Here is a 19188-nt window from a genome sequence, read left to right on the forward strand (position 1 = left end):
TACTTACATTTTGTAAATGTTTTTATAAAAACCTTTAGTAACTTTGGTCCTTTCTTTATTTCAGATTCAACGTGTTACAAACAAACATATTCCACCTGTTACAACAATCTGGCATATTACTTTCTTGATACGTGATGATACAATACCTCTCAGGTTTGCTGAGTAGCAAAGAGAAATGTAAGCAAATGAAAAGGTTTTCCACTTTCACAGTTTTTTTCTGCTTGGGGTTCTGTTTGTCTGAGAACCGTATGAATAGAAGCCATATTTTATAGTATTTCTTTAACCTCTGCCATCTGGTGTAGGTTAGTTTTTCCACTGCCAACATATCCTAGAGGCCCCAGTACCAAAATGTTTAATTTCTAAGTAAACATTTGGACTTTATAAATCCAGTTTTAAAAAGTAGAGCATTATTTTTTTAAACTATATACTACATTTTCCCCTACTGATGACATTAATAAACATACAGACAGGTATATGGGTTTAAAGACTTCTGACCATGACTTTTCCATAGCCAACCTCTGGAGATGTCAGGTCACCTGACATCTTTAATCACTGAGTCATGCTCAGTTATCAGGAAGGAACTTGAATATTCCCTACTGACCTGAAGTCTGAAGTTGTGTCAAGAGATCTGCACCACTGTAGCCAAAACTTTCCAAATCAAGTATGGTTTCAGGCAAATAATAGTCACCCATGTCAAAGCCAGAGCTTTAACTTTTTAATTTTTTAAAATTTAAAACAAAGATATTTCACTGCAACAAGAGAGGATTGTTGCTACAAAAGAATTTAGACAAGTAATTAATCACTTAAGAAAACCAAAGAACATAATAACCGTATCTCTAGCAGCTTCCTTTTGTCTGAGGAAGAAAAAAACCCACAAAAATCATGTGTCAGAATTCTACTACCAAGAGGATGAAGTCCTTTCTAAACTTATAAAAATATAGTTTTTCGCTTTGTACTAGGCAGCAAATGATCAGATTTCAGTTTGAAAAAATCCAGTGCTATTAGTTGTCCCAAGGTGATCTTTAGTCAGAGTGAAAAACTGAAAAATACTTGCTTCTGCTGAGCATGGGCAGGCAGACTGAGTTCATCTTAATCAATATTCTTCAGAGGCAGACAATCACCAGCTAAAAGATACGTGGATAATATGGGTGCACGGATCAGAGAGGAGAACATTTTAGGCAAGATCTGAAAGGTAAAGAAAAGAAAAATAACTACTATCTTGTTACTTAATTTTGATTTAGGAAAAGTTCTGAAAAAAACCTTAGGAATTTCCACTTTACGTGCCCACCAGATTAAATATTTGTGTGTGTGTTTTTCCCTAAATTCTAAAATATCAAAGATAGCTTGGTTTGCTACCTTCTCCTGAAGCATTTCCTAATCCTGAGGAGTAATCAGAAACATGTTTTTGGCATGAAATGAATTTTTAATGAAAATTCAGAAAAGGTCTTTACTTAGTGTTTATTCAGTTTCAAATGAAACAAGTCTTAAAAATAAAGAACAGTAAATTAATTAACAAGTGGCCCTTCTCTGAGCACTGAGCTCTTGTGCAAAAGTTATGCCCATTTAAATGAATTCACTTAGAATTTGATTAGTTTAATCAGTGCAATCTGGTAATGAAGATTTATGGTATTTGTTGAATTTAAATTATAATTGTCCTGAGGATACTTCATCTTGGTGAGCTGTATGGATGAAGAGATGAGGTGTCACCTTTCAGCCAAACTGGGATGTGAAATTCTGTGTTACTTTGCAAGACCACTAATTGCATTTATTTTGTTATGCTTAGTTGTAAACAGCAGCATCTGGGGAGTGAACGTCCTCTCTCTGCCACAGAGATGGTGACTTCTTCTGCCTGGATGGACAACTGGTTAAATTGCCTCAGTATAAATCATCAGAACAGATAAATCAGTGCCCGCACTGTGATCTCTTTAGTCATCAGCGAGACTTGTTTGGTTTATTTAGTAATTTTCTAATTTCAGCTTGCTTTGAGAACATTTGCATTTTTTCATTGTGCTTCTTAAACCTTCTTGCATTGGAATGGCAGCTTAGACATGCCCTGAAAGATTTACCTCAGCATTTCTTTGTAGCCGTTGATTAGCCCTGTGAACCAATGCTCACGTCTGTGTGACTTACCCTGTCCCCTCAGCACCTCTCACCAATCAGCTCACTCTCTTCACTTCTGATTCTCAATGAAATCTAGCCTGGATGTTCAGTGCTAGGCATTTTAAGAGTGGATTTAGCCTTAGGAAACCAGACATGTGCTACCCGACCATCTTTTTATCTTCCCTCTTCTGCCACAGTCTCCTGTAAACCTTTGGTCAATGTAAGTGAATTTTTCAAAGGACTGGAGATCACAGTATTCATGCAGGTTTTGTGAACATAAACACCTGTGAGAGAAGGAAAAAATCAAAGTCAGAGCTCCAGCAAGGAAAAGACTAGAGTTGGTAGTTACATATTTGCCCATTCACTAAACATGCAGCACTGCCTGCCACAACACTGTTGCTGTTTTTCATATCAGTAGTAAAAATATATAGGAAGAACCTGGGAGTAATTTTCATTAAATTATATCTTTTGTCACTTCTATCTTAAATCTGGGTGTAAAATTGGTCCTAACTCACAGTCTCCCCCAGAACAGATGGGAGGGGAAGAACCTCAGACTAAATTCCAGCACACAGACTGAACTGATACCCAGCGCCTGAGGGACAGGTTCTGGGCTCTGACTTACTTCTCTGTATTTCCTACTTAATAGCAACCTTCTCTTTTTTTCACTAACATAAATCCAATTCAGATTTGTCTGCAGCCGGTCTGCCTGCCAAGTGTGGGCTAAGGGTTTCACTTGGCAGCCCCTTGCCACATTGGTACTTTGTGATGCCATTGTGAGGCTTTAGGTGGTTTTGACATGATTGCACTGTAATCAGTCCAATAAGGAAGAAACTCTTATATTTAAATTTTCTGTAAAAGTGAATGTACCTACAGATTCAAAGTGATGGTGAAGTATGTGGATTTTTATCAGGTGTAAATTGGTTTCATGGTTTAGATTGTTATGTTTGCTGAGTATCCAAATTCTGCCCCAATAATTACTGGGGTTTTTTAATGAGATATGCATATAGTGTATATATATTGCCTATTTTTATTAGGTGACATGCATGGAGAAAAAGAAGAGGTACCCTAAATATTATACATAACATATATCTATCCAGGAACAATGAATAATAAATTGTCTCTGGAACTTGGCAGAAGTTTAATTCAAGGGCCATCATGGACTTTGCATAGTTTTGTTTATTGTGTAATAAGTAGTCAAATAACATTCAGAAATTGAAAGTGTATTTTTCTATAATACACATTTTCAAGCAGGTTTCTTGGCATGCATTTTGTTTGTACTGTGCTTGAAGTTGTTTATGGCATTAGTGGTTAGTGTGTTTGTGCATGTTTGCATTCTGTCTGTTTATGAAGTATTTCACTGGTACCCTTACACAGCATGTGGTTGGTCGAAGATTATTTTTGATAGCGTGTGTAGTCACGCATTTTGGTGAAAGACTTTAAAGTAAGGTGGGTTAAACCCTGGTTATCTGCAGTTATGTAAAGACAGACTTACAGGTTGTACATCACAAAAAATACCTGCACCATTTCAAAGATGAAAGTGTGAGTTGGTGCCAATTTGTCAAACAATCATACCAAGTCGAGTTTCATAAAGATAGGCCAATTCTATTAATAACTGGAACATTAGTATATTTTTATTATCATAGACGTCAAAAATAATTAACAGATGACTCATTATATTGTAATAATAACATGTGTGTAACTAATTTTTGAAATGAACTACGGAAGCAAAAACAAACCTCTAACAAGGATAATTTAAATCACTTCAGTCTCTAATTGACAGCTAAGTATAGGCAGTACTTTCAGGACCCAGACACAGGGCTGTGAAATTCATCTGTGAATTACACTGGGCTTAGAGTGTTAGTTGATACTTTTCATGGTGTTTTGAAAGTATGGGTTGTTCAACATGTATCTAATGACATTACAGGAATAGTACTTGCAGAAAATGTAGAGCTGAGCAGCTCTAGACACAGACATCAGTTCAGTAAGGATTTTTTGAATGTTACAGAATAAAATATTGTTGCTTTATTTAGATGCCTAACTGTGATTTTAAGAGCATAATTCTTTCCATGAATCTTGTCCTGCAGTTCAAGAAACCATTCTCCTTCAGAAATTATTAAGAATGTGCATGAAACTTAAAGGAAACAGAGCTGACCAATAATTAATTCATATGAAAATTCCACTTGTAAGTACTATTTCATTACTATTGTTAATAAAGTTCTTCATGGTAGGAAACTCCATTGTATCAGCTCTGATTTTCTTTCGAGACCATTTACATTTTTTCATTGTGCTTCTTAAACCTTCTTCCATTGCAGTGGGGGATTTTCTTCTACAGGTGTCTCTTTTTTTCCCACCAGAGTAATATTAGACAATTTTCTAACACTTCAGTTACATTTCTCAGGTGGGAATTTATGAGAGCTTAAAAAACATTTCATTAAGTTTGTCTGTCTTTGAATAAGAGAATAAAATTAATGAATATCATTGAACATCATTTATGTTGTGCACAGATTTTATCTACTTTCTAAACATAAAATGTTATACAGCTGTATCATTTTTAACACCATGCTGTTCTGCACAACTAGTTGCTTTTGATGTATCGTGCTGTAGCATACAGTGAGACCTTTGTTTAAGAATAATTGTTTGCGGGACTTTAAGTGAATTAGAAAGACCATAGGTAAAGGTGGAATTCAGACCCTCTTAGGTACTTTTCCTGCTTGCAACATGCGCATACCTCTGTTATTCTTGAGAAGTTTAAATTCAAGCCACAGAAAATAACATTTCTATCCCTCAAGACACAGAAGCCATTCATACAGAAATGAGAAGCAAAATGTGTACAGAAATAAACTTTACATCTTATGACAGTAGCAGCAGGTTCATAGTGTCAGGAAGAAAAAAAAAGATGAAAGGAAGCCAAGCCTGACAAACTGAATTGTGGCTCATCTGAATGTTGTTGAACTTCCTTTCACTAAAAAAGCAGAGAGTTAAAAAATGGAAAATTAGAAAAAGTCCTTCTTATCACTGTAATATACTAGTTTTAAAAAAAATGTGTATGTACTATATAAATTCATAGATCTTGGCAACTATATAGGTATTTTCAATATTTTAAATTCAGAGCAGGGAGGAGAATTTTAGTAAAAGCTGTTTGATCATACAAAGGATGGAATTTGGTAATAATTTATAGGAAAATGCATAAAAATGCATACAAAATTTGTGTAAAAATCCAAGTAATTTTCCATATAAGAAATAGCATATTTATATGTATTAATATGCAATAATTTATGAAATGTATAATATGTATTCTATATTATTATGTACAGAGATTATGCATAGCATATATAGAATATGGAAGAATGCATATACATGTATATACATGTGTGCGTGTGTCTGTTTCCATATCCTATCTCTACATAGATTCCATCTTCCAGTTCTTGTTTTTGTGTAAATCAGGAGTGATTTTTATAAAGTCAATGTTTAAAATGTTGTCAGAGGTTATTGTCGAATCCATTATGTATAGTAAACACATATTAACATTTAAGAGATGAGCCAAGACAATACTCAACTACTCATTTTGGGCTGAGTCCAAATACTGGCTCATATGCCAACTACTTACCAGTATAACATTTAGATAATATTCTTCAGCAGACATGTTTTTATGTTGTAAAGAGAGATCCATGTAACTTGGGTGTTCTTGAAAATAGAACTTAACTTTTATGTTATTTAAGAGTTTTAAGCATGTTAGCCTTTAGATCTTCCAATTTGTGCTTTCATTGCAGTGAGAGTACTGCTGGAACAGCAATGTAACTTCCAGAAAAATTCAGCAGATCTTTTGGGACTTAAAGCATGTAAGAAGTCAGGCACTGTCCCAGTGAGCATGATATTCACAACCCCCCGGAAAGCATTTTTAAACGCTGAGATAGTATTTTTAGTTTTGCTAACAATATTAAAATTATTGTCTAAAATTTTGCTTTTAATATATGTAAACATCTTAAGGGATTAAAAATGTGTTCTGCTTCATTGTACATTTTGGCTTCAGACATCATTGCCCACTAAAAGTCACTTCAGTTCCAGGTGTGACTATTTGCTATACAGGAAGTCAAGGAGCTAGTTAATTATCCACTTAAAAAAAAAAATTCTGTCCTTAAGACAAAAGGAGAAGGGCACTTTTTGTGACATTTTCAATGAACTGGAACTTCTTGCTTCAAATGATATTCCAAAAACTTGCTTTTTCTCTTGGAACTGGGTCAGAGTTTTTCTAGCCTTGATAGAATTGGCATCCTTTCTCCAAATCGAAATATGCCAGCCGTAGTACTTTTTCAGTAATACAGTTATCATGCAGAAAATCTTTGATAAGGCCACATATGCAACATTTGTGCTATAGAAATCCATGAACCTGCGAGGTTATGTGACTGTGAGTAACCCCTGCTGCCATTTGATGTTACTAAGACTTCAAAAAGCTTGACCGTGAGACAGACTTCTTTTTCCCCCAAAGGCTCAACATTCCTTTTTTGTGCTACATTTTTCAGAAGAACTCTTTGTTTGAAGAAGCTGGGCAGGGTAAAGCTGGCAGACTGGAACACTGCCCTGATGTGTTGTGACAGACATGTAATCTGCCATTTGACCACTGGTTCACACATCAGTGTTAATGTGAATGTGACACCTCTCAGCATACTGTTAATCATGCATTACTCTTCTGTCTAAAATGTGGAGATGTGGAGTAGACTTTTATTCTTTTCAGAAGACTACACAAAAAACCCTATGAAATGAAAATTTACAACCATAAAAAGCAAACTGATTGACAGCTGCAAATCATAGTCACAGCAACATTGATATATACATATTTATAGATCCCTAGATTTCAAAACTAAAAAGGATCATTAGAACAGTCTGCTTAATCTAACACACTCCCACTCCAAACACGCAAGGAGTCAAACATGTAGTCCCATGTCAAGTGTGAGGAAACCTAGAAGGTGACCTTCTGTAGTCCAGAAATGAGATCAATTCGGCTTCTTTTCCTCGGTAACACTTTTTCATCTCTTGGGTTTTGTCTCTTTTTCTCCTGGTGTTTCATCACCAAAGTGCCCAGGAGTTCATCTGCTTTCATTCAACTGAAATGCATGTACCAGATGGTGCAAATAGCCCAGTATATTTCAATCCTGTATCCATGTCAAAAAACAAGCAGACTGCTGCAGTTCTTGGTTGCTGCACCTCATGGTATCAAAGGCTGGCTAAGAAGAGTGACACTGCTTGACAATGAATAAGATTTTTCAGGTCTGGCAGGGAAGTTGCTTTGGAAGCTAAAATCCTGCTTCTACTCTGTAGGAGTTGCTTTTCATGATTAATTAATTGTGTTTACGTTAATCTACAAAGGATGTAAAGAAATATAAAAACAGAGTTACAGAAATGTGTCTAGTTAGGATACTTTATAGCAACTTTGTAGTAACCATTTCATCACCTGCATTTTAACTATATTACCTACTTGCTTGTTAGAATTATAGTAGAAATTGACCTAAACCAGAAAGTTCTATATTGTACTTTTCAACACACTTTCACAGGAGGACCACTGAGATGTGAATGGCCTAATGTCTGAGGTCCTTAGGTCAATGAAGTTTGACAGTATCTTGAGGGCCACGCAATGCAGCGAAGGTCACTAACCACTTTCATCGGACAGCACCTGCTTAGAATTTGGCCTCAAGACTTTCAAAATATGTCATTAGTAAAGCCTTACACTTGCAAAAGCCATAACTCTAGAAAAATGATGATAGGAGGTTTTAAAGAGTGGAGAGTTTGTCTTAGAAACTGGAGGCAGTAGTTGAAAGCTGTTTATAGCAGAAGTCGACGTTCTCTCTGTTGGTTTTCTGACTCCTAACTGCTGTTACACAGAGTACAAGAAGAGTTATGCCTTCCTATTAATTCTTCTGGCATGTTACTAATCCCACAAGTAACAGAAGATTTACATGTGATACATTTGAACAGAAATGTGGTCCTTTCTCACCCTGTCCTCTGTCACATTTGCAAGAGTATGTGTCTCTTTAAGACCCAGGCAAAATATTCCTCTGCCTTTTTGGATTACCTGTGAATTTTTTTTCTTAATGTTGTTTATAAGCTAGGATATGACAATTTTAAAATATGCTGGAGAATTCTGGTTTGACTGATTTAGTGGACTGTGGGATGATTTATGAGTGGCCTAGGAAGGGGAAGAACTCTTTTACCTGATTAACCTACCTGTCAAGCTCTAAAGCTTTTCTCTGTATTTTTTATTTTATTGAAAATTCTTCATTGTTCTGAATCCCCAAAAATTTATTTTTTTTAACCACCGAAGAGAGAGACACCTTACTTGGAAAGCTGTCTTCCTTCCTGAACAAAGAATTTCAGGACAGAAGAGAGTACCAGAGAATAGTTCATGTAGCTGAAAGAGCTGTCTTACAAAAAATTACAGTTAGTTGCATGTTCATTTTGCATTACCACATATATGGATATGCTTGTTGACAAATCTATTAGTGTATTTTTTCATATATTCAGAAGCTCTAGTTTGCCTGCAGTCATGGTGTAGGTGATTCCTCTCATGTGCATTGTAGTCACAGGAGTATAATTTTAAGCGGAAGTCATACTGAAAAGAATTGTTTATTTAGCTAAAGGCATGGCAGAGATTAGGTAGGAACCATCAAACTGGCCATGGCAACAATTTATATATAATGGAAAAGTATAAAAAATAAGTCAGGAGAGAAAGGTTATTTAATATGATAGATGGAAGTGCCTTGATTGGCACTTGACTAGGGGGATGAAGGTAGTAAAAGAAAGTTTAGACTATCTACCTGAAAAACTCTGGACAGCAAACTAGTTGCACTAAATGACTGTATATTCACTATGGGGAAACATTAACAGTCCAATTGCTTGAGATTTTTGAGAGGCCAAAGGAGCAGCAAAATACATGTTGGGGAAAAAGCTTGAATTGGCAGGTAGATAGATTAGCTGACCTATTAGTTCTTTTCTATTGCAAACTTCTATGATTTTATGTGGGGAAAATTCCTTTTCAACCCACGCTGGCAATCTGTTTATGTTCTGAAGTATGATGATTGACATCCCTTTTAACTTTTAACCTAGAGAATGTCTCTGCAAGTGTTATTCCTACATATAAATGTCTAATGCTTTTAATAAAAAAAAAAAAGTCTCTCAATTAGGGGACTGTATCCATGTGCAAATGCAGAATGGAGATCACAACAGAGTCTGAGGTGTTATCGCGGTATGGGCAGCACTCCCACTCAGGAGGGATGGGGCGTTGAGAAGGAAAAGGGAGCATTTGGGGCTTTATAGACTAGAGAGGGAGTGGAGGCAAACAAGAGAAAAGTGGATAAAAACAGTCAGATGAAGGGTATAATTTTTTTTGAAAGTGTGAATAGGAAGAAAAGAGTAAAGAGAAATGGGAAGGTTGCAAGATATAAGAATAAAGAAGCAAGATAGGCAATGGGAGCTAATTTATGGAGTAGAAGAACAAGAAGAATAAAGATGTTCTGCTATTATTATGGTGCCAGAGTAGCTTGCTACCTGTAAGCATTTACCCTTGGTTCATCTACAAGCAGCCTTAATTTTTTTTTCATTTCAAACAGTGTAATATTTAGTAAGCATCATTGAAGCACACTGCATGGATTTTTGTGATAGTGTACTTCACAATTAAAATTCAGCCTTTCCATCTTTCCTGTGAAAGTAAAGCTTACAAAAATACAGAGCATTTAGAAAACTATAGCACCCCAGTAGAAAGAAGTTTCATGTTCTGCCAGCCTTTCCTGCATTTTACCCTGAACTGGGGGACTGGAGATGGATTATGAGAGGGAAAACATTAAAAAGAAATATTTAAGAAATTATAAACTAGCAAAACTTCAAGTCTTTACATATTAAAAAAAAAAAAAAAAATCTTCACATGTTATGGTATTAAACTAGAGCTCATAGTACAAAAAGAAATAAAAATTGCAGAGAATTGCAGTTACTCAAAAATATCTTTGCAATGTTGCTTGTTCTGACTTAAAGAAGTTTGCTGAAGCATAACTTCATTTCTGTCGAGGACTGTAAAAAAGATTGAAGCCGGGGCCTGGAATATGAACAAACAATGCATCTAAGTTAGTGCCCCACAGAATATTTTAAAATTATTTAACACAAATCATCTCAGTGTCAACAACTCATCACAGATAAACTATCTAATTAACAGAAGCCATCATAGTATTTGAGAACTCAGTCTTGGCTCAGTTGATATACCAGAAGGGCACTCCTTGATAAGCAAAATTTATAAAGGAAGGTTTAAAAAACATTACTGCCTGAAGTAGATTCTTCTTAGTTTTAAATTAACCCTCTGCTAGGTTGGGGTTTTTAGTTGTTTGCGTTTTTTTAATCTTTATGAGATAACAAGCACAGGTTGACCTCATGTTCTCAGGTATATTCCAAGCTAAGACTCTGTTACACAGTGTATTTTATGATGCAATATTTTTTCAGTGAGTCTGCCGTGCACTTGGAACCATGCCAAAATGACAGCTCAGTTAACAAAAGTGTCCCCAGCTTTTGTAAGCACTTCTGAGATAGTTTTATCCCACTTCTTGAAAATTGCAAAGGTTGTCAAAATCCTGAGGATATAAAACTTTACTGCAAAACACTTGGGCATCAAAGCCTTGGCTGGTTGTTGCAGCACCAAACCAGCCACTTATTGGGATTGCACTTATTGCAGGTGATTCACTTCCCCTCAGGAAGTCTGTGGGGAGACAAAGATGATAATGGGATCTATGAAAGTATAACATAGACCAAACATTACCGAAAATAGCTTGTGGGAAATACTGAAGAGAGAGATCTCTCCTAAGTCTCTGGGGGGGGGGGTGATGTTTATATGTTGCAAAGAGATGATCTAGGACAATAATATTCATTACCCTAAAACTGCTCCTGAAAGTGGTCTTTTTCACAGAGAAAATGTCAGGTAACAGTAGGTAGGTGTGAAGTACCATCTTTTTTCCATCCCGTCCCAGGTAGATTATTTGCTACAGTATTCGCAGAGTGTGTGGCAGAAATGGGTAGAATTGATCTTTTTTTCTGAGCTGAAGGAGGTCACACTGCTGATATCAAGTCTTGGAAGAGAACCATTTATCCTTAGCCATCATATGATTCCTAGAGAATTCCTAGGTTTGAACAAAGCATACTATCCACCATCTTAGCAAATAACTATACTGAGCTTCCCAAAGTCTTTTTAAAAAGAATAAAAAAATGACTGATAAAACCAGAGTAATCTACAGATGTTTTTTATGAAATATTATTCTGCAGAAGAAAACAGACTTTAAACCTTGATTTGACTGAGATTTATTTTGACATCTATGGAGGTATTTAGGCAATTCAGCTACCTACCTTTGCGAATTAGAGCTCTAGTTTTAAAAGAAATTAACAGGAAAGTAAACAGGAAGATACATATGCATGCTAATAATAATAATAAAACATATCTGCCTATTTTCATCAAAACAGTTGATAATCCAAAATTTTCAGTGAACTAATTGGAAAATGGGTTATTTTCAACAGAAAATGCTTGAAAATGAATGCTCCCTTCTTTCTTTGAAAAATTTGAATGCTATGAATTTTGAAAAGATAGTCAATTCATTAAAATTTATTTCCCCGTTTCAATTCTGTATAACTTCCCAGAGTTATTGAGGGAGACACTGATAAGGAAAACAATAAGTCATAATGAATGATCAATATGGTGATCATTATGGTGTCAGCATGTTATACAATGAGTCAAATGTACAAAAATTAATTTATTTATGTTGACTTTCACTTGACACTTCAGTAGAGGTGATATTATTCTAGGAACATTCTGATAAGGAACTTAGGAGTAGTGACTCTTAGGAATATGCAGGGATCATTGAACTTTAAGTGCAGGCAGCCATCTAATAGATATGCAATACATGCCACTATAACCCTATTGCCTGTAGTAAAATAGACTGAACAGAAAGTCACAAAAGCTGTCAGCTGCTGAAGGAACATAGTTGGCAAGATCAAGATAATTGACAATGTATTTGGTCTGCCCCATTTCCGAATTTTTTTAGACATTTCTCATTACATGGGTTTACACAACTTGAGGTAAGTTTATTTAACGTTCTTAGGAGATCTTTCTACTGAGTAACACTCTGGAGAGACTTCGTGTGTTGTTCATCGCATGAACACAACAGTTAAGGAGCACAGCTGGACATGGGTATATTACCAAACTAATTTATGAGTTATTTCTTTCATATTTAATGGATTCATGTACCATTCAAGTTGGCAGCAGTGATGACAATGACATTCTTGTACATTTCTCAAAAGTTATGGAGTATCTCAGATAAGTGTTGCAGAAATAACTCATTTTTCACCTGCCAGGCAGTTCCAGATAATGATTTCAGATCAATTCAAATTAATGGCAGCTCTTGGACTATTTTCAATGTTTAACATGCACACATATTGTTTTACCAGACAGAGATATGCACAAACTTGATGTTTTCAGAGGTCTTCTCCAAGTCTAGGAAGCTACTGCATGTATGTCCTGTTGTCTTGAACAGTTCAAGCAAATGACGATCCTCATCACTTCACAAAAATAAAATGTATGTTAATAAAGCCTAACTGACCTCAATTAATTTGTTTCTATAAACAGAATTAGCAAAAAACATTTTAAAAAGCATTAATAATTCCCCCCACCCCCCAGTCCCCAATTTGTCAGGTTAATTCCTAAATGCCCCTTTGCAAGAAAATGTGACAAGCTAAGCATACCCAAAAGTTTACTTAAAAAGACTAATTTCAGAGAAAGATTCTTAAATAAAGAATGGAAATTACATTATTTCTCAACTGATGACTTGGATTTACACATACTTTGCATCTACAATGAATACACACACAACAAAATGACTGGAGTCCAAAAATGTCTCTACACCATCACTGTATTTTCCTGAATCTGATACTGGCAGCATGCTGAAGCACTCCCTCATAAATGTTAAAAAATGAGATGGTTTGCATCTGATAAGTGTTAGAAAAAGGGTTAGCTTTCTTGGGGTGGTTCTATCAAATTGGGATTAACATTTTCCACTTAGCCCCTTATGCTTCTGGAGAGGCTGACATGATTTAGTGATTATGAAAGTAACACCTTTGTCATTTTCATTGTACTTCATTTCACCTTCTCATTTGTGTCTTTTTAAAATAAGATGTCTAACTGAATACAGTAATCAATGTGCCATTGACTTATATAATGCAATTGTAATCTTCTCTTTTCTATTCTCTATTCCCTTCTTAACACACTTTAACATCTTATTCGCTTTTTTAATCACCACTGAACAAGTCTCTTCATTGAGCTGTCTACAGTAATGCCTGGATCTTTTTTTTCCTGAGAGGTTACAACTAATTCAGAAGACATCATTATGTATAAATACTTTAGACCATTTCCACTAATGTGTTTTTAGGGGGGGGGGGGTCTTATCTCTCTGTTGAGGTGTATGTGCTGCTCAGTTTTTCAACCTGATTTTTTTGCAAAATTCACCTAAAACTCTTCATAGTTCCTTAATTTAAATGATGCAAATGAATCTACAATTTCAGCTGCTTTATCACATTTAGTCTTTATCCTGTTTTCAAATTCAACATACAGAGTGAGCAGTACTTTTGCCAAAACTGTTTTATGTAGTTAACTCTGTGTTCATCATGCTGGAAACAAGAATTTTGTTGCTGTTCTGTTAGTCTATGATTATGTCGTTGCGATATCAACAACCACTAAATAGGATAAACACCCAAGAAAGACCTGAAAATCACCTACTATAATACTGTAAACCTGAGGTACATAACAGTCTAGCCATAGTTACATGTCACAGCATTGATTTATCCTCCTAAACCAACCTTAATTGTAGGACACTTGCCTCTTGTATTATGCCTGTATTTCTGTATTATGAAATTTTTAGTAGTTAAGACTTTATTAATCTACTGACTTCTGCTTTACTATAGAGATTTTTGCTGATATCCATGTGAATTAGTTTAAAATTAAGTGACCTATATCAAAACTACAATGTAGTCACTAAAATTGTAGTGTCAGTATAGAATATATTGAAAGTAGTTTTTATATTTTTGGCAAGAAATGTTTGCCTCATTGTTTTCTTGCAAAGAACTGTTTTAACATCACTGGAAAATTTAAAGTACTTGTAATATTTATATGTCTTCTTAAAATAAAAAAAATTAAAATAATATTGTAGGAGAGGGTTCTGATACCTGCCATTTTCACTGCCTTTTTTTCTGTATTTGTCTAGAGCATATACAGAGGAGTCTTATCCCTCTTTGGTACAATCACATTACAATTAGTAGACAATAAACAAAGGAGATATATCTCCTATTACACCACTTTTAGGTTGTATTATATTTCTCTGTTTAAGTGTGTTAACTGTTACTACAAGACAGCTCACTATTAAATTATTTCTAGGAAAACATAACTGCCTGCTAATATGTGTAGCAATAAGTTCAATTGTTTTAATTTTCTGTTTCTTCATAATTTAGAGACTGATGTAGTTACATCTACGCATGTAATTACATTACATTGCTGGGTTTCCTAGAATTTCCCTCATTAAGTATTATTTTTTTTTAATTAAATCTCTCCATTCAACCTTTGTATAATAGCTAAGGGTAAAGAATCTTCAGCCTTTTCAAAAGACGAATTTTCTGCTATAAACAGCATGCCATTACAACTCAACTGATTGCAAAGAATTTGGATTGCAGTGTGATTCAAGTCTTTCATTGAACTGATATTATCCACTCAACCTCAGCAATACCTTAGAGAAATACAAAGCAGAGTAACTGTCTTTTATATTGTACTCTCTCAGTGCAAGAATAATAGAGATGCCATGAACATTGCAGAGGTGTCACATTAGCTGCTGAACTAAATAGTGTAAAGGAAAGGGAACTCATTGTTAATTTTTTTTACAGGGATGGAATAGATGAACATTGCTTACAAATGAGCTTTATTTAGTTTTAAACACATTTCATGAAGTAAATAGTATATTTCCCTAATTTTCATGTCTTTTGGTATGCTTCCAAAAACTTGGAAGTGAATTAGTGTGCAATTTGCATCCAAATCTCAGCCAAGGGGATGTGGTTTATTATAATACATGGCCCTCCTAATTATTGAACAGCCCGAGAAAACTAGGCACAGTGTGCATCTGTTATTGCTTGACCACACTGCCAAACATAATTTGGCAAGCACAGAAATGTACATTGAGCAGACCTACAGTCTAATTTGCATTAGTTTGTAGTAATTATATGAAAGCTATAACTGAACTAAGCTTGTCCTCTCTTTTTAGAGCACATCATTCTTTTTGAAAAGAAATCTCAACCAAAAATCCAAAACAATTAAATAGCACACACATACACAACCCTGAGAAACTCCTTGTTTGCACAGTAGACTTTCTCAGTATTATTTAATGATTATCCAAATGTTATTTCTGTGTATTCTGTAAAATATCAAGCTAGGATTTTTTTCCTGCAGTTTATATAGGCTTTTCTGTGTTTTCTTTCATCCCCATTCAGAAATTTTTTATCTCTTCTGCCAAATTCTAAAACCCTGTATGATTTAATACCCTGTAACTGGTGATTAAAGTCATTGGCATTTTAAAATTCAATTGCTAAGGAGGAACAGGAGGAAAGTCCTGCCTTTCATAATTTGCCTTTGACCCTTTCCATAGTCATTTAATTCAAACTCAATTCTGACTAAAAGAAGCAGTCTTGGTATAAGCCACCTTGTGCCACAGTAATGCTGGAAAGTAGTCACAAAGCTCAGGGAAGCTAGGATGCTATGGTTAAAATACATGCAGGTTTTGGCCTACAGAACTTTCAAAGGAAAGTGTTTCGTCTCTTATTTTTCTAGTGAAATTATATGTTCAGATACACACAGGTCATAGCTCTGTATAAAAGATGATAGGAAACCTAAACTAAATCAGTCAATGAGGAAATAAAGCAGAATCTCATCTGCAGAAAGTATAGTTTTATGGCAATTATTGTGTAATATTTTCCAGAAATGCAGAGGACAGTGCATAAAAAGGATGAGAGAGTCAAATTCAATCCCCATTGAAATCAACGACAAAAGGTAATATTCACTCCAACAGCCACAGGATCAAGCATAGAGGAAGGAGAGCTCTTTTTCTCCCCTTCTTTAAGTAAACACTGGCATTTTCAGCTTCACTGCAGGGGCTGAGAAGCAGAGGCACAGTCTCTGTTGTTGGTAAACAGCTTGACATTTTGTAGTATTGGACTAGTCAAAGGGCTTTCAATGTAGAGTTTGAGTACTAAGAAATAACTGTATATTCACTATGTACTTGGGTATTCTCAGATAGCTTAGGGTAATTATTAGCCAGCACACCCAGAGTCAGAAACAGTTACTGTGAAATGACCATACGGAGATTATGTAAATGAGTTTCCAAGAGTGAAAATGCAATGAAGTATAAAAGTGAATAAAACCTGCCGAATATTGCTGAATACTACCTCTACACTCTGATTAGCTGATCAAATCTATTTTCATAAACAAAACCAAACTTGCAATAAGTTAGAGGAGAAAGAAATCCCAATGAACCATTTACAAATGACATTTCACAGCTGACCAGAAAACACTCAATTTTCTTTTGCATAGTATGTGGAAAATAAAGATATGCTTGCTTATACAATGCCCTCTGCAAAAGCTGCTTTATTTTCTGTTTTAGTTGTTTAGTGTAGTTCTACAATAAAATAATAATTGCATCAGAAAACAGCTTTTTACTGAACCAGTCTCTTTCCACATATATATCCTCTTACTTCAGGGGCTGGAATAAAGCAATGGAGCAAAGAAGCTGGGGAAGAGTGTTGTCAAGTAAAATCACACTGATTTACTTTTTTTAGCACCAAAACTGCTTCATTTATTTTGTTGTTATTTGTGTTTGGGGATTTTTTTTTTTTTTTTGCTGTCTTTTGTTTAGCAATGAGATAACTAACTAAAACCCAGTTGTTGACTAGTAACTGCTGCTGATAAAATACAAGAAGTAGATTTGGGTAAAAGTGCAGAGTTGTTTTCTCTTTGTTTTATGTTTTGGGGTTTCGTAGATCTGAGAATACTACTCATCTTTGCACAGGCAGGCCCATGAATAAAATACCTGTTCTCACTGATCGCTACTGTTAGAGAAATATTTTCATGGAGATATGAGTTTTATTGTAGTTTGGGCATCTCACCAGAAGACATTTTAACACTTTGCATAGTCGTTCTTTAATACATATAATGCAAAGTTTTCCATGCTGCAGGTTCCTTATGGAAAGGGATTTGATGTGTCTGGTTTTAAGGTTTTTTTGTCTAAAAGTTATGCTTATGGTGATGACCAAATAACAATCACTTTGCTTTCAGAGCAAGAAAAATTCTGCAATACTCAAAGGATGGCATGTAATTAATAATTTTGAAATGAAATTATTTTTCTCCCATTTTCTTAATTGATTTCCCCCATTTTTTTTACTCAGAGAGCCACATTCATCCAAATTCCAATATTTCCAGAAATATGAAATCTTTCAGAGCTTAAAAGTTAGTTTTCCACTCTAAACTACAAGAGTAGCCACTGAACTGCATTCAGTTCTTACATTGTAGTTAAAAACCTTAAGGTATCATGGTAAAACCATAGTTTTGGAGATACTTACACACATCACTTTCTGTTAGTGAAAGTCTGCATAGAAGAGCTATGTGCTACTGTATAGGCACATGCATTTCCTTTCAAGAGGCTGATAGGCTTGTAATGATGCATGAGCTGTGTCTGTGGATCTCTTGGAAACAGTCTTCATGTGGACTTCATGCAAAATGACTTCCCAGGAAGTAATTTTCAACTCATTTTCAACTTTTGCAAGTTGCTGCAGCACAGTTTGATCTCCAGTCATTTCCAGCTGCACAGTTAGACCTGGTATCACTACTTAGAGCCTTTTGAGTGAACAGGTGGGTTTAAAGACATATAGAAGACACCTTGAATCCTCCTATGGTTTTGTTCAAGGAGGGCTAAGCCTAGATTTAGCTAAGGAACTCACAGCTTTAAAATGAACAGTTTGGCATGAGTGAAGGTTTTCTGTCTGGGGCCCTGTTTTAGCCTCCAAACAGCTCATTGCAACAAGAGAGTGGAATACGAAGTGGTAAGAAAGACAAGGAAGAGAGCCTTGCATTTTGTTTTTTTTTCCCCAGGATAACTCCTCTTGTCTTTCTTTCCTTCCTCTTCAAATAATTTCTTACTAGATTCCCAAGCAAAAGAAAAATTTCTCAAAAAAATAACCAGTCTCTAAGGAATAGAGCTTGTAGTCAGTAGTCACACTTGCTTTAGAAGAAATTTTTTTACACTGAAGGTTTCTACTGAAAATGTATAAAATCGCGGTCTCTTATCTTAGTGTCTATATTTAACCTGTCTTGTTTACAGGCCCAGATTCAATCCTCTTAGTTACCTAAGAATAAATCTTGCCTTGATTTTTTAATGCCATCGTATAGTCTTTTATTCCATCAGCCGTAAAGATTACCTGCATCCATGAGGCTTTCAGTATACCTGCTTATCCCAGTCTTCAGAATGTGTTTAGCAGCACCAGAGCAGGCCCAGTGACTCTACTGAGCTGTGAAAGGAGTAGCAGGGTGGAATTTACTAAGCTTAAGCAAGATAAATGGAATAAAATATGGTACAGACAGACTTGGCTGTGTAGACTATAAGTAAACAGATTGTGGTCACTGGAAGTAAAAATAATGCAGTTAACATCATTTTTGCTACAATACTGCAGATAAGACTGACTATGTCAAGGGGCTAAAAATCTAAATAACCACTTTTGGAATTCCCACTTGGGGAATATTTTTACTATTGTAGAATTTCATTCTGTTCCTTGTGTGTACTTGTATGTTCTACAGGTTCTAATAAAAGCTTTAAAGAAATTCCTAGGTTATCCTGACTATTAGAACTACATAAAATACAGGCACAAAATTTTGTCTAGTATCTTTTTCCCTGAGCCAGGTAATTTGTGTCAGGCACCATTCAAGAGCCATCTATCTAAACCACCCAAACCCTACTGGCAAGGAAGTGCAATGCAAAGTTACACACT

The 19188-nt window shown here is 35.3% G+C and overlaps 1 long non-coding RNA gene across 3 annotated transcripts in view; it reads left to right on the plus strand.

Annotated features, from left to right (window-relative positions):
• LOC125327956 overlaps positions 1 to 19188 on the plus strand; it is a 45482-nt gene that overhangs the window by 12751 nt on the left and 13543 nt on the right. For 2 of the 3 annotated variants that reach the window (XR_007204468.1, XR_007204469.1), the window contains exons 3-4: positions 65 to 177; positions 1784 to 4282. This is a non-coding gene — a long non-coding RNA (uncharacterized LOC125327956). The remainder of the gene's footprint in view (positions 1 to 64; positions 178 to 1783; positions 4283 to 19188) is intronic. The other variant, XR_007204470.1, reaches the window with a different exon arrangement.

Source organism: Corvus hawaiiensis, chromosome 6 (assembly GCF_020740725.1).
Source record: "Corvus hawaiiensis isolate bCorHaw1 chromosome 6, bCorHaw1.pri.cur, whole genome shotgun sequence".
Classification (NCBI taxonomy): Eukaryota; Metazoa; Chordata; class Aves; order Passeriformes; family Corvidae; genus Corvus; species Corvus hawaiiensis.